The 10,917-nt window shown below is 28.3% G+C and overlaps 1 long non-coding RNA gene across 22 annotated transcripts in view; it reads right to left on the minus strand.

The window, feature by feature from the left end:
- The window catches only part of LOC107451974 (uncharacterized), a 107,250-nt gene that overhangs the window by 46,057 nt on the left and 50,276 nt on the right, over positions 1-10,917 (minus strand). For 9 of the 22 annotated variants that reach the window (XR_011637103.1, XR_011637123.1, XR_011637117.1 and 6 more), the window contains exon 6: positions 8,376-8,585. The exons of 10 other annotated variants lie outside the window; for them this stretch is intronic. This is a non-coding gene — a long non-coding RNA (uncharacterized lncRNA). Of the gene's footprint in view, positions 1-8,371; positions 8,633-10,917 lie in introns of all 22 variants that reach the window. 3 more of the 22 variants (XR_011637126.1, XR_011637115.1, XR_011637095.1) reach the window with 2 other exon arrangements.

Below are 10,917 nucleotides of genomic sequence, written 5' to 3' on the forward strand. Positions count from 1 at the left end.
CTTATTTAGAGAAACAGTAATTAATCATTGATCCTTCATTAATTTACAAAATCGGTGGATGAATTTTGGAATCTGAGTGCATACTACTTTTTTTTAAAATTTTATATTTTAGTACAAATATATAAATTGTTCGATAGTTCGACAGTTTTTTTAGTAGCTATTAAACTGTTTTTGAATTAAAAAAATACCAGAATATGTTTTTGCTTGTAATTAAAATATCGAAAAAAATATTTCTAAGGGACACCAATGTCTCATCTGTGTCAAAGGGCAAAGCTAATTTTTGCTTAATTTTTCATTGACGTGTTACTTAATACTATCTGGTGGGAAAACGATTTCCTTTGATTAGCTTAAAATTTGAAATAAAATTCCTACGAATGATATATTTTTAAAGTTCAAGCAAAATCATATTTTAGCTATAACTGTCTTTTAGGAATGGGTCATTAAAAGCGTTTGGCGCACTCAAATGTGAGCTAACAATTTGTTCTGATACGCTATTACTAGCTAGCAAAATGTAAACTTTTTTTTTAAAATCGGAGCTTAGGTAATGCAAATTTATAGCGAAAACTGATTTTTGAGGGTTGGATAACCAATTTCTACTATTGGTTTGTTGACGAAATTAACTTTTCTGGTTACTTCCTTAATAATTTAGCCCTAATTCATTTTTGACATTTTTTTCCACCAACAAGCTTTCAAGGAGATAATGATTTCTATACTAAGCTTTAATTTATGAGCGAAATTTAAACTTAAAGCTTTTTTGTTAGAAATCTGTTAAATGTTTTTGCAATGATTTGTTTTTGGTGGATAAGCAGACTACGCAAATGCTTGTTGAGCAAGAGTAGTCTAATAATTTCTTTCAAAGGGGTAACATTTAAATGCAAAGTTGAACTTGTGATTTCTAGGCCAAAAATTAGCCAAAGGTTGTTTAAATCATAAATTTGATTTACTGGATGAACTTCTATTCAAAGGACAAATTGAAGATTAAATTCAAATTTGTGATGTTTTAGTCGATAATTACTTATTTTAGCTCCTAAAAATTTTTCTTTTTAGTTCTACTCTAATGTCCTTGCAGTGACAATTTATCGTAGGGACCACTCGTTGCAAGCACAATTTCTAAAATTTGCCGCGAGCACAATTTCTAGTGGATTCGATGATACACGATCTATTTGCGAAGACAAAAAGCTTGCATTTTCTACAAAAGCTAACTAAATATTCAATTTGTAGCTGTTAAAATAGCGGGAAAACATCGAAGGTTTGTGATTTGATTATTGTCATTTATAAGGGGCGAAGCTACATGCACAAGATGCCATAATTCCCAATTTTCAATTTTTTTAGCGCAAAAGATATAACAAAAAAATGTGGGGAAAAATTAGACAATTTCATAATTGCAGCTAAAGTTAAATTTTGAGGAAAAAGTTGGAAAAAAATATTTAATATATTTTAGAGGTCAAGACATTTGACTACGGAAAAAATTCACACAAAAAAAACCCTTAAAGAATATTTAACTTAAAAATTTGAAAAATAATCTTAAATGTAAATTTAGTTTAATAATAAAGTTATTGTATTGTTTATTTAAATTTATTTCTAAAATTACATTATTACAGTCAATGTAAGCACGAAAAATTGTTTGCTACTATTTTTCTTTGCTGAGAGGGTATATGAAAATAGGGGGGAAGTATGTTTAAGTAACATATGAACGGCCCTTTTCTTTAAATTTCTCTTAAATTTAAAAATAAAATTGTTTCCAGTTAAATTATTAACATTCCGTGATAGTTGAAATGTCTTGTTTCATATAAAATTTTGCGAAAATTTTCATAATCCTTCTATTACTAAGTTGTTCTTTTTGTATAACTATGGGTTTAGATAATTAGAAAACTAAGTTTATAAATGATGATAATGTGTGAAATTTTGAAAATAATTTACAAAAATTTTTTAAAAACGTTGCAAGCTATTTCTATTTGGTGAGGAAAGAATATTTTTCACAAGTTAATGTAGATGTCAAATTTAAATGTGGTTAAAATTTCAAATGTTAATTTTGAAAATATTTGCTTGCATTTTTTAAAAATGGATTTAAATAAAGAAGGAATCATCTCATACAAGTTGTAATGCAAGAATTTGCTTATCTTTATAAGTTAAAAATGTTCCAGTTATTATAAATTACTTTCAAACAAATGACATTTTTTAATTCTGTACTAATGTTTTCGGATTTGTTTAAATAGTTCTAAAATCTAAAGATTTGGAAGCAAAAAAGTAAAATCAACCGTAAAAAGCTCGAAAGTTTTCCTTTTTAAACTATTTGGAACAAATTTTCTTTATTATATTTTGATTTAAAATATATATCTAGCATTTATCTACAGATTGTAGACTGAATTAAAGAGCTCTGTGCTTATCAAAAGAAATAAATTTGATTTAATGAAATGTTTGATTAACAAGTTTGCGAGTCGTAACAAATTTGTGCAGGAAGAAAATAAATAATCTGCAATAACTTTTGACATCAAAGATAACAGTAATAATAAGTTGAAATTTGGTAATTAAAGGGATTTGATTTCATCGCAAAAAGATCAATGTATAACTTTGTTAAAAAAAAAATTCTAAAACTTATCTCAAATTTAACTTAGGAATCATAATTTCAAGAATCAAAAAAAAGTATTTTACTCCAAAAAAGTAAATAAGTAAAATATTAACCAATATTGAAGTGCTAAAATGAATTTAAGTAGCGTGCCATACTAAAACATATTACCAAGTTTCAACTTTTTCCAAGTTTCAACTGGGTTTATAAAAAGTCGAAATATTTGAATTGAACAAATAAAAAGGCATAACTTTGAATAAAACAAAAAAAGTGAGTTTGCAGAGGATTTTAATTAAGAAAATGAATGTGATACCTTTTGTTTTCAGTAAAAGGTTTGCAGTATTTTTGCTGTAATTTTGGAAGTTTAGAACTTTAAAAGAAGTATTATCCTATAATCAAAAATCACAATGAAATATTTATAGTTATTGAAGCATAGTGACTTCATAACATATAATAATTTTGTGCTTATGTTAGCCCCACTTTTTAAAATTTCATATAATTTGCTTTGACCTATCAGAATATTGGAAAGTCACCTCACGTGCCTCGCCGAATGAAAATGTTGGAAACTGATCACATGATAGAATTCTAATACTATAGATTCTTTCTTTTCAACTTGAGACACTGCCGTTGAAACTTTACAAGTTTTATTGTGACTCAAAGTGATTAAAAAAATGGCTTTTTCTACGATGGTTTTCTACGCTTGGTACTTTATTTCCATGGTTTTTTACTCTCTCTGCTGGTTAAAGTATTCATCTTTTTGTGACTGTGATTTATTTTTTCAGCTAAAATGCTTTTACGATCTTTTCTTCCGGATTTATGTTTTTACTAAGTACACTTGGAAGTTGAATGGTTTTAAAACAGAGAGGGATTTATTTCAAAGGTTAAATTTGATCTTTTACGAGTTAAAGGTTTTTTACTGGTTTCTTTACCCTGTTTACAAAGTGTACTCAGTTTCCTGTTTTAATGTCCTTTTATGAACTCTACACTGCTCTGGATTTCTGTTCCTACTTTGTTCCATAGATATTTTTATTCAATGTTTTGTTACATCATTTGTTCAGTGTGTATTTATTATAATCAATTCATTTTTCGATGTCTCAATATCATTCCTATCAATTCTTAACATATTTAGAATCGTATACTGGCTTTTGTCGATCTATTAGATTTCCTTATTTGAAAGACGATAAACTTTTAAGCAATTAAATTAATCTTAAATTTTCATTTTCCTAATTTCTCCTTCAGAATAAATTTTTTATTCCAGTTAGTACAAAATTATTCACAAATCATAGATCCAATTTGGATTCTTTTAAATCTTTAGTTCATTTTTCGGTGACTGGATTTCATTTTGATTAAATTCTAAATTATTTGGAATCATTCATTAGTCGTTGCCAATCAATTGGATTAGCTCATGTTAAAGTTGATGAACTTACAAGCAATTAAATGAGTCTTGTATTTTTTGTTTTCGCAATTTTCCAACAGTTTCTTATTCAGGATTTTGAAAACTAATGTTTTTGCAGATTATGTATGCTTAATAAGTATTTTCTTCTTAGGTAACATTTAAACTAAAATGAAAATTAGTTCGAACTGGAATAGTAAAGTCACTCACATAGTAAAAATTTTATTGATAAATCGGTATGTATCTTTAAAACTTTCCACTAATCGAATCATGAAAATAAAAAACAAACAAACTAAAAATAAATAAATAAGTAAATAAATAGTATTTGTAAACAACTTTAATCTAAACTACAGTAGATAAAATACAGTTTCCTTTAGATTTTCATACTTATGCTTATATTAAAAAATTAATTCCGAGAATGAACTTGTAAGATATACAAAATCTTAGTGTTTCGAGATTTATTTTCTCTAAACATGATTTTATGTATTTAAAATAGCTAAATTGCAATTAGATTAAGTTTGATAGTATTTTTCTTATTGCAGTTTAATATTGTACATTTTTAAGTTTTTACTGTATGTTTTTTATACTTTATTTTATATCTCTCTTCGTTGAAAAATGTGCCTTGTATGGTAAGACAATTTAGCAACCAATAAAAATTATTGATTTAAAACTAACTGAAAGTATTTTGCACCAAAGTAGTCATTACCAGATTAAAATTATTAATAGTACATTATAAGGCAAACTGATNATAGAATTCGCAGGTAAGCGTCTCATACAACAACGCCCCCTATAGTTCGTTGCGATCGCGAATAGTTAAATTGCAATTAGATTAATTTTGATAGTACTTTTCTTATTGTAGCTTAATATTGTACATTTTTAAGTTTTTACTGTATGTTTTTTAGACTTTATTTTATATCTCTCTTCGTTGAAAAATGTGTCTTGTATGGTAAGACAATTTAGCAACCAAAATCTTCATAACCAAAAACAATTATTGATTTAAAACTAACTGAAAGTATTTTGTACCAAAGTAGTCATTACCAGATTAAAATTATTAATAGTACATTATAAGGCAAACTGATTTAATAATCGAAAAATTCATTTCCTATTTAAGTTCACAAAAAAGGATTTTATATCATATAGTACCATATTAATTTATAATTTTTTATAATTATCAATAGTACGTTTTACGATGAGCTGATTTAGTTACCAAATATTTCACATTGTAGTTAAACTTGCCAAAAATATTGCCTGCTACAGTAGTACAGCATGTTTTTAATTACAATTATTGCTAGTACACTTTACATCAAGCGTTTTTTGATAACAAATAGTTCATATGATCACTAAACTCCCCAAAAAGTTTGCATTCCGCTGTAGTAAAACATTTTTAATAAAAATTATTAGCTTTATTGCTTGTACACTTTTAGGCAAGCCTACTTAGTAACCAAAAAGTTCAAACCTTAGCTAAACTTGCCAAAAGTATCATATACTTCTGTAGTACCACACTATTTTCATTCAAAATAATTGTTGGCACATTTAGTATTCTTAGCTGTAAAAGCTTTATTTAAAGTTGAATGAAATATAATGTCCCATTTTAATTTTTTAAGTGACTTGTATTAGATGTTTATTTACATGCTTATGCCGTTTCTCAAAAATTATAAGACAAACAATTTTGTCATCTTTTTATTTTATACCTTCATTCTATTTTATGATTAATTTATCGAATTTGAAAATGAATTAAATGCTTATGTCTTTTTAACAGATTCTACAAAAAATGTACATGATTTTTATTTAAATTATAAAGAAGTAAGAGATTTAATTCGTAGATCAAACTTACATTCTGAAAAATAAATAAATAAGTTTAGCTTTAACAAATATTTAAATTAATATATATTGAATTAATATTTAAGTCAATTGCCTTGCTATTCCACCTTTTCAAAAATATTTAGAGGAGTATGAGAAAAAATTGGCGATTCTGTCATTTCCATGTTCTTATGTCTCTTCGGAGTTAATTTATGCAATTCTTCCTCTGGCACACTTGAATTCAAAATTCTTGGAAAGAACAACTTGCATATGTGCATTTGTAATTTTAAGTACTAGATAAGTTTATCATTATAAGTTTAGTATTGAAGCAAAATTTACCCTGACATCATTTCGGTTTTTGTTTCATATTGTTTTGCATTAAAATATCTACGTTTCATTTGGCATTCTGGTTTGTGTTCAGTAGTTATTTATGCTACTGTATTTATTTTGTTATTTTCATTTACATTGCTATTTGATTGTGGCAGAATTCATAGATCTTCTCTGTAAAAATATATTTTCATGGAATATACAGAATTAACAATTCTTTTACTCCTCGGGGGGCTGTTGCTCATGTTCTGGCTACTTATAAATGTATCTGACAGCCCTCTTGGGGAACTATTTTGATTGCTAAACATTAACACTAAAATGATAATAGCTCTATTAGATCCAGCGACTACTTCTTCCATAGGTAACCATTGCGTTTCCAATGTGGTAAAAAAAAGAGGGAAGAATTAGTACACATGCGATTGACTTAGTGTTCTATAACAAAACTTCAAAAGCTGTCTATTTTATAAATGCTGATGATATAGAAAAAAATTGACCTTTTGTACCTATCAAATATTGTTGCTAGTGCTTAAGAAGCCAGAATAAAATAACCTCGCTTCCACATTTGGCGTTCCCAGGGCAACATTGTGGTACAATACAAAGATTCTGTTGTATCACAATGGCTAAGAGGTTATATGAAAAAGTGGAAGTTTGATTAATTTAGTATTATTAAAACAATCAGAGAGCCTAATAAATACGAATTCTTGTTGCTATATGTAAGTAAAGTTGCTATATGTTGCCATCTATATGTAAGTAAAATTAGCAGATTGGCTGACCTATAACTGAAAAGACTGATAAATATCTTTAAATTGTTAGAGTAGCCATTGAAATGTATTAAATCTGCTTAAAATTACTGAAAGTAAAAAGGGAATTGGCAACCTATTAAAAAGCAATTAACACTAAACAATTGGCAATCATTTGAACTAGCATGAATCAAATATAAAAATTCTTTATTTATGAAACATTTGTATCCATTTGACTCCACTTTTCCTCCTTTTCAGTATTTGCGGGAAATCAAATTTTTTCTTAGAGCCATTAGATCAATTTTATCAGAAGGATTCCTTTTATATGAGGTGCTTATGAATTAAATTATTGGTAAATGAGTTTAAAAAATTGGTAATTACTTAAGTACATTTTAATGTTTTTATTTAATAAACTTATTTGAGACACAAGGTCAGTGTATTCTTGTTGGCTTTCGATTTAAAACTGCTGAATTTCTGTCAATATTATTTTTCGCCATTTAGTTGCTTTCGCGTTTCAAGATCAAATTAAGTCAACAAATTAAGTTTTTACCACGCTATTTAAATTTTTTTTCGTGGACTCCGATGTTCAGAAGTAATAATTTCTGCAATACATTTAAATTATTGAATTATTTGTATTCTAAAGTTAGCTTTCATATTGACTAATATCGTTTTTATGCTATATTTAAAAAGCTATATTTAAATTATGCTTAAATTGGCAAGGAATATAATAAATGTTTCAAAGCATAAATAAAAAGTGATAATTTTGGTACTTTTTTTTAAATATTTTATTTTATATTGTCATTACGTATTTTTGTTAAATTATCAAAAAGTATTAATTTATTTCTTGAACATAATATTAATTTGACACAATAAATGCGTGTAGTAACCTGCACATGGAGAATCTTCAAAATATTGGCAAATTATATTGTAATATCTTCTACTACTATTGAGTTCTTATAAATCTCTTATATGCAGAGACATTTTTAAGAGCAGTATAATAAATGTTTTAAGCTCAACATTTTTACTTTAGCAAAAAAACGATTTCTTAATAATATTCAAGTGTGCCCCACCAAAAAAATGCCTAAACTGAACTTAAATTGTTATATCTTCTAGTACTACAAGGTTTTTAGAAAACTGTTACAAGAGAAAAATTTTTTTAAGAGCAGTTTAATAATTGTTTTAAGCTCAACAATTTTATATTAGGAAAAACAATTTTTTAATTATACTCAAGGGGTACAGATAGGGTATTACATGGGAATTAAGGGTTTTATATCAATGACTTACAATATACCCATTTTTTCTTAGAAGGAAATATTTATTTTTCTTCATTTTATTAGTCTTGACCCTCCCTTCCCTCTCCTTCTCAATCGTATAGGAATGTACTAAGATATTTTCTCCTTTCTTAACATTTTTCGTAACTAATTATCAAAAATATATTTTAAAATTTCCATGACGCTTACTTTTAGAACTACGTTTAATGTAGTTCCATATAGCTTCCTAACTTGAAAGTTTTTAATCTGTATGAAAATCAAGATAGAAACTAACCTACTTCCTTCTCCTATGACTCTCCACACGCTAGTGGTGAAAACATGCGAAGTGTTGCCATATGTAGAGAGATCTTCTCTACGCCACCTGTAGTCCATTTCGATCACCAATAGCAAAAAAGACATCTTAGAGTTAAGCACTTCTTACTCACTGGATCAAAACACTGTGGTGGACAAATTTTGCCACCTTTCCCCTCCAACTGCAACAACCAATCCTGCAAGAGACATATTTTTATGATACAACTTCTGCACAACAATTACTCTGCAAAAATTATTAATGTATGTCAGCACCGAAAACGGTGGCAACTATTTTAAACCAAAGTGAAACACTATACATAACTCTACGTACTTAAGCGTTTTGTTACCCAAAGAGCCAAGAATAATTTCTAAAATATTGAAACACCAAATATGTCCTTTTAAACTACTTGGTTGTTAAAGTAGCTGCCACCATTTTGGTATTAAACACGAAAATTTAAAATTTCAGTAATAAATGATACATATAGCTGCCAATTCTCCTGGATTTACCAGTCGACTACTGGATTTTGCCATTTTTCTCCTGGTCCCCTTTTTAAATTAGCAAATATAAAATAAAAATCATTAATTTAAATTGCATGTACACACTAATTCTTAAAATAAAGTTTGCTTTCGAATCAAACTTATATACTAGTCAATTGATGTTTAATAATCGTAGTGGTAGTTACGTCACAATACTCCCCCACCAGAATTTTATCACAGATAGAATTCGATGAATGAATGCCACTAGTTGCATATTTTGCGAAAGACAGGAAGAGCTGTATAAAGATAAAGATCACAGGAATTTGAGCACTTGTGGAAAGAGTTGTATCAAGTTCACAGAGTTCTGATCGTTTGTAGTGAGAGCTGTATTAAGTTTACGGTTGTGTATGCAGTCTCTCCTGTGTTGCTATTAGTAGTCGAGTGTGTGTAAATGAGACAGAAAAGCAATTGCGCGAGGAGGACGATGACGCAATCACAAATAGCAAGTCAACCGTTCAGTGTGGATCATCCATCGATGTGGTCGTTGAATTCGATGTAACTAAGTTCATATTACGTCCTTAGGTCAATGTGGGGAACGTAATATCGACAATGCTAACCTTCATCTATTAAAAAGTATCTCTAGATTGAGTAGAGTTATTATTTTTGATTGAATCTATTATTATCGAATATTATTTTTCATATCAAAATATTTTAATAATTAAGTATTAAATTTTTTTAAACATTAAAAACAAACTGGATAACTGGGTTTTGCCTTTCAAAAAAAAATTATTATTACTTTCTTTTTAGTTATATTGATTAAAATAGTTCATTAAATTACGATTTATCAAAAGCAGTGGTTGGAAAATCTACGTTTTTTTGCAGTTAACTACAATTACTTCTTTTTTAAATGTAACGACTACAAACTACTTCCGAAATGTAGTCACTACTTCGCTACTTTTAGAAGACAAATTTAACTGGAGAACTTAATTTTCACCAACATTCCAAATTATTTTGAATAAAAGATTAGCTTGATTAATCATGAGGATATATTAAGAAGTTTTAATTCATGTTTAAATGAAATAGTTTTTAATTCTAATGCACTTTTTACGAATTTGTTCTTTCAACTTTCAAACTTGTGATGCCATAATTGGCATTACATATTTCCTAACTTTTAAAATACCTTTAATTACATAAACTTATTTTTTCTAATCATTATTAATCGAATTATCATCATCATCATAGTTGGCCAGCCAGCCCAATGTGAGCCAATGCCTTCCTCAGAAGATTTCTCCCTGATGACTTCCGATTTATCTTTGATCTCCAATTCCCTTCATTGATTGCAAGAAAATCAGACTCCATCAAGTTAGCCCATCTCAAACGTGGCCTTTCCCGCTTTCTTTTTCCAGTGGGTCTAAAAAGCAGTATCTTTTTTATTGTATTGTCGTCACTCATTCGAATCACGTGGGAGATCCAATTCAGTCTATTTATTTTTATGTATTTAATAATATCAGGTTGTTTATAAATCTTGTACAGTTCAAAGTTAAATCTCCTCCTCCAGTTATTGTTTTAATTTACTCCACCAAGTATACCCCGCAAAATCTTTCTCTCAAATATTGTGATACAATTTTCCTCCAGTTTTGTCATTGTCCAAGCTTCAGAAGCGAATTTCAAGACTGGCCGGACAAGAGTTTTGTACATTAAGAACTTTGTTTTTCTAGAAAGAAACCTAGATTTAATAAATCTTCTTAGCCCATAGACAGCCCATTCGCCAGATAGAGTGGGTTTTTTTATTTCAGGAGTAATTCTGTTCTCAATGGTAATAATTGATCCTAAGTAAGTAAAACTCCTTATTGTTTCAAATCTATAAGAATTTATTTTAAAATAGGGGTCCGGGACTCTGTTTCTCGAGAATAACATATATTTTGTTTTTTCTACATTTATGACCAAGTCCATTTGCCTTGCACCCACCTCAAGGGCAAGAAATGACTCTTTCAGCGCAGGAAGGGAACGAGCAATTATATCAACATCATCAGCATATGCAAGTAGTTGTAC

The sequence above is a fragment of the Parasteatoda tepidariorum genome, chromosome 1 (assembly GCF_043381705.1).
Source record: "Parasteatoda tepidariorum isolate YZ-2023 chromosome 1, CAS_Ptep_4.0, whole genome shotgun sequence".
Lineage (NCBI taxonomy): Eukaryota > Metazoa > Arthropoda > Arachnida > Araneae > Theridiidae > Parasteatoda > Parasteatoda tepidariorum.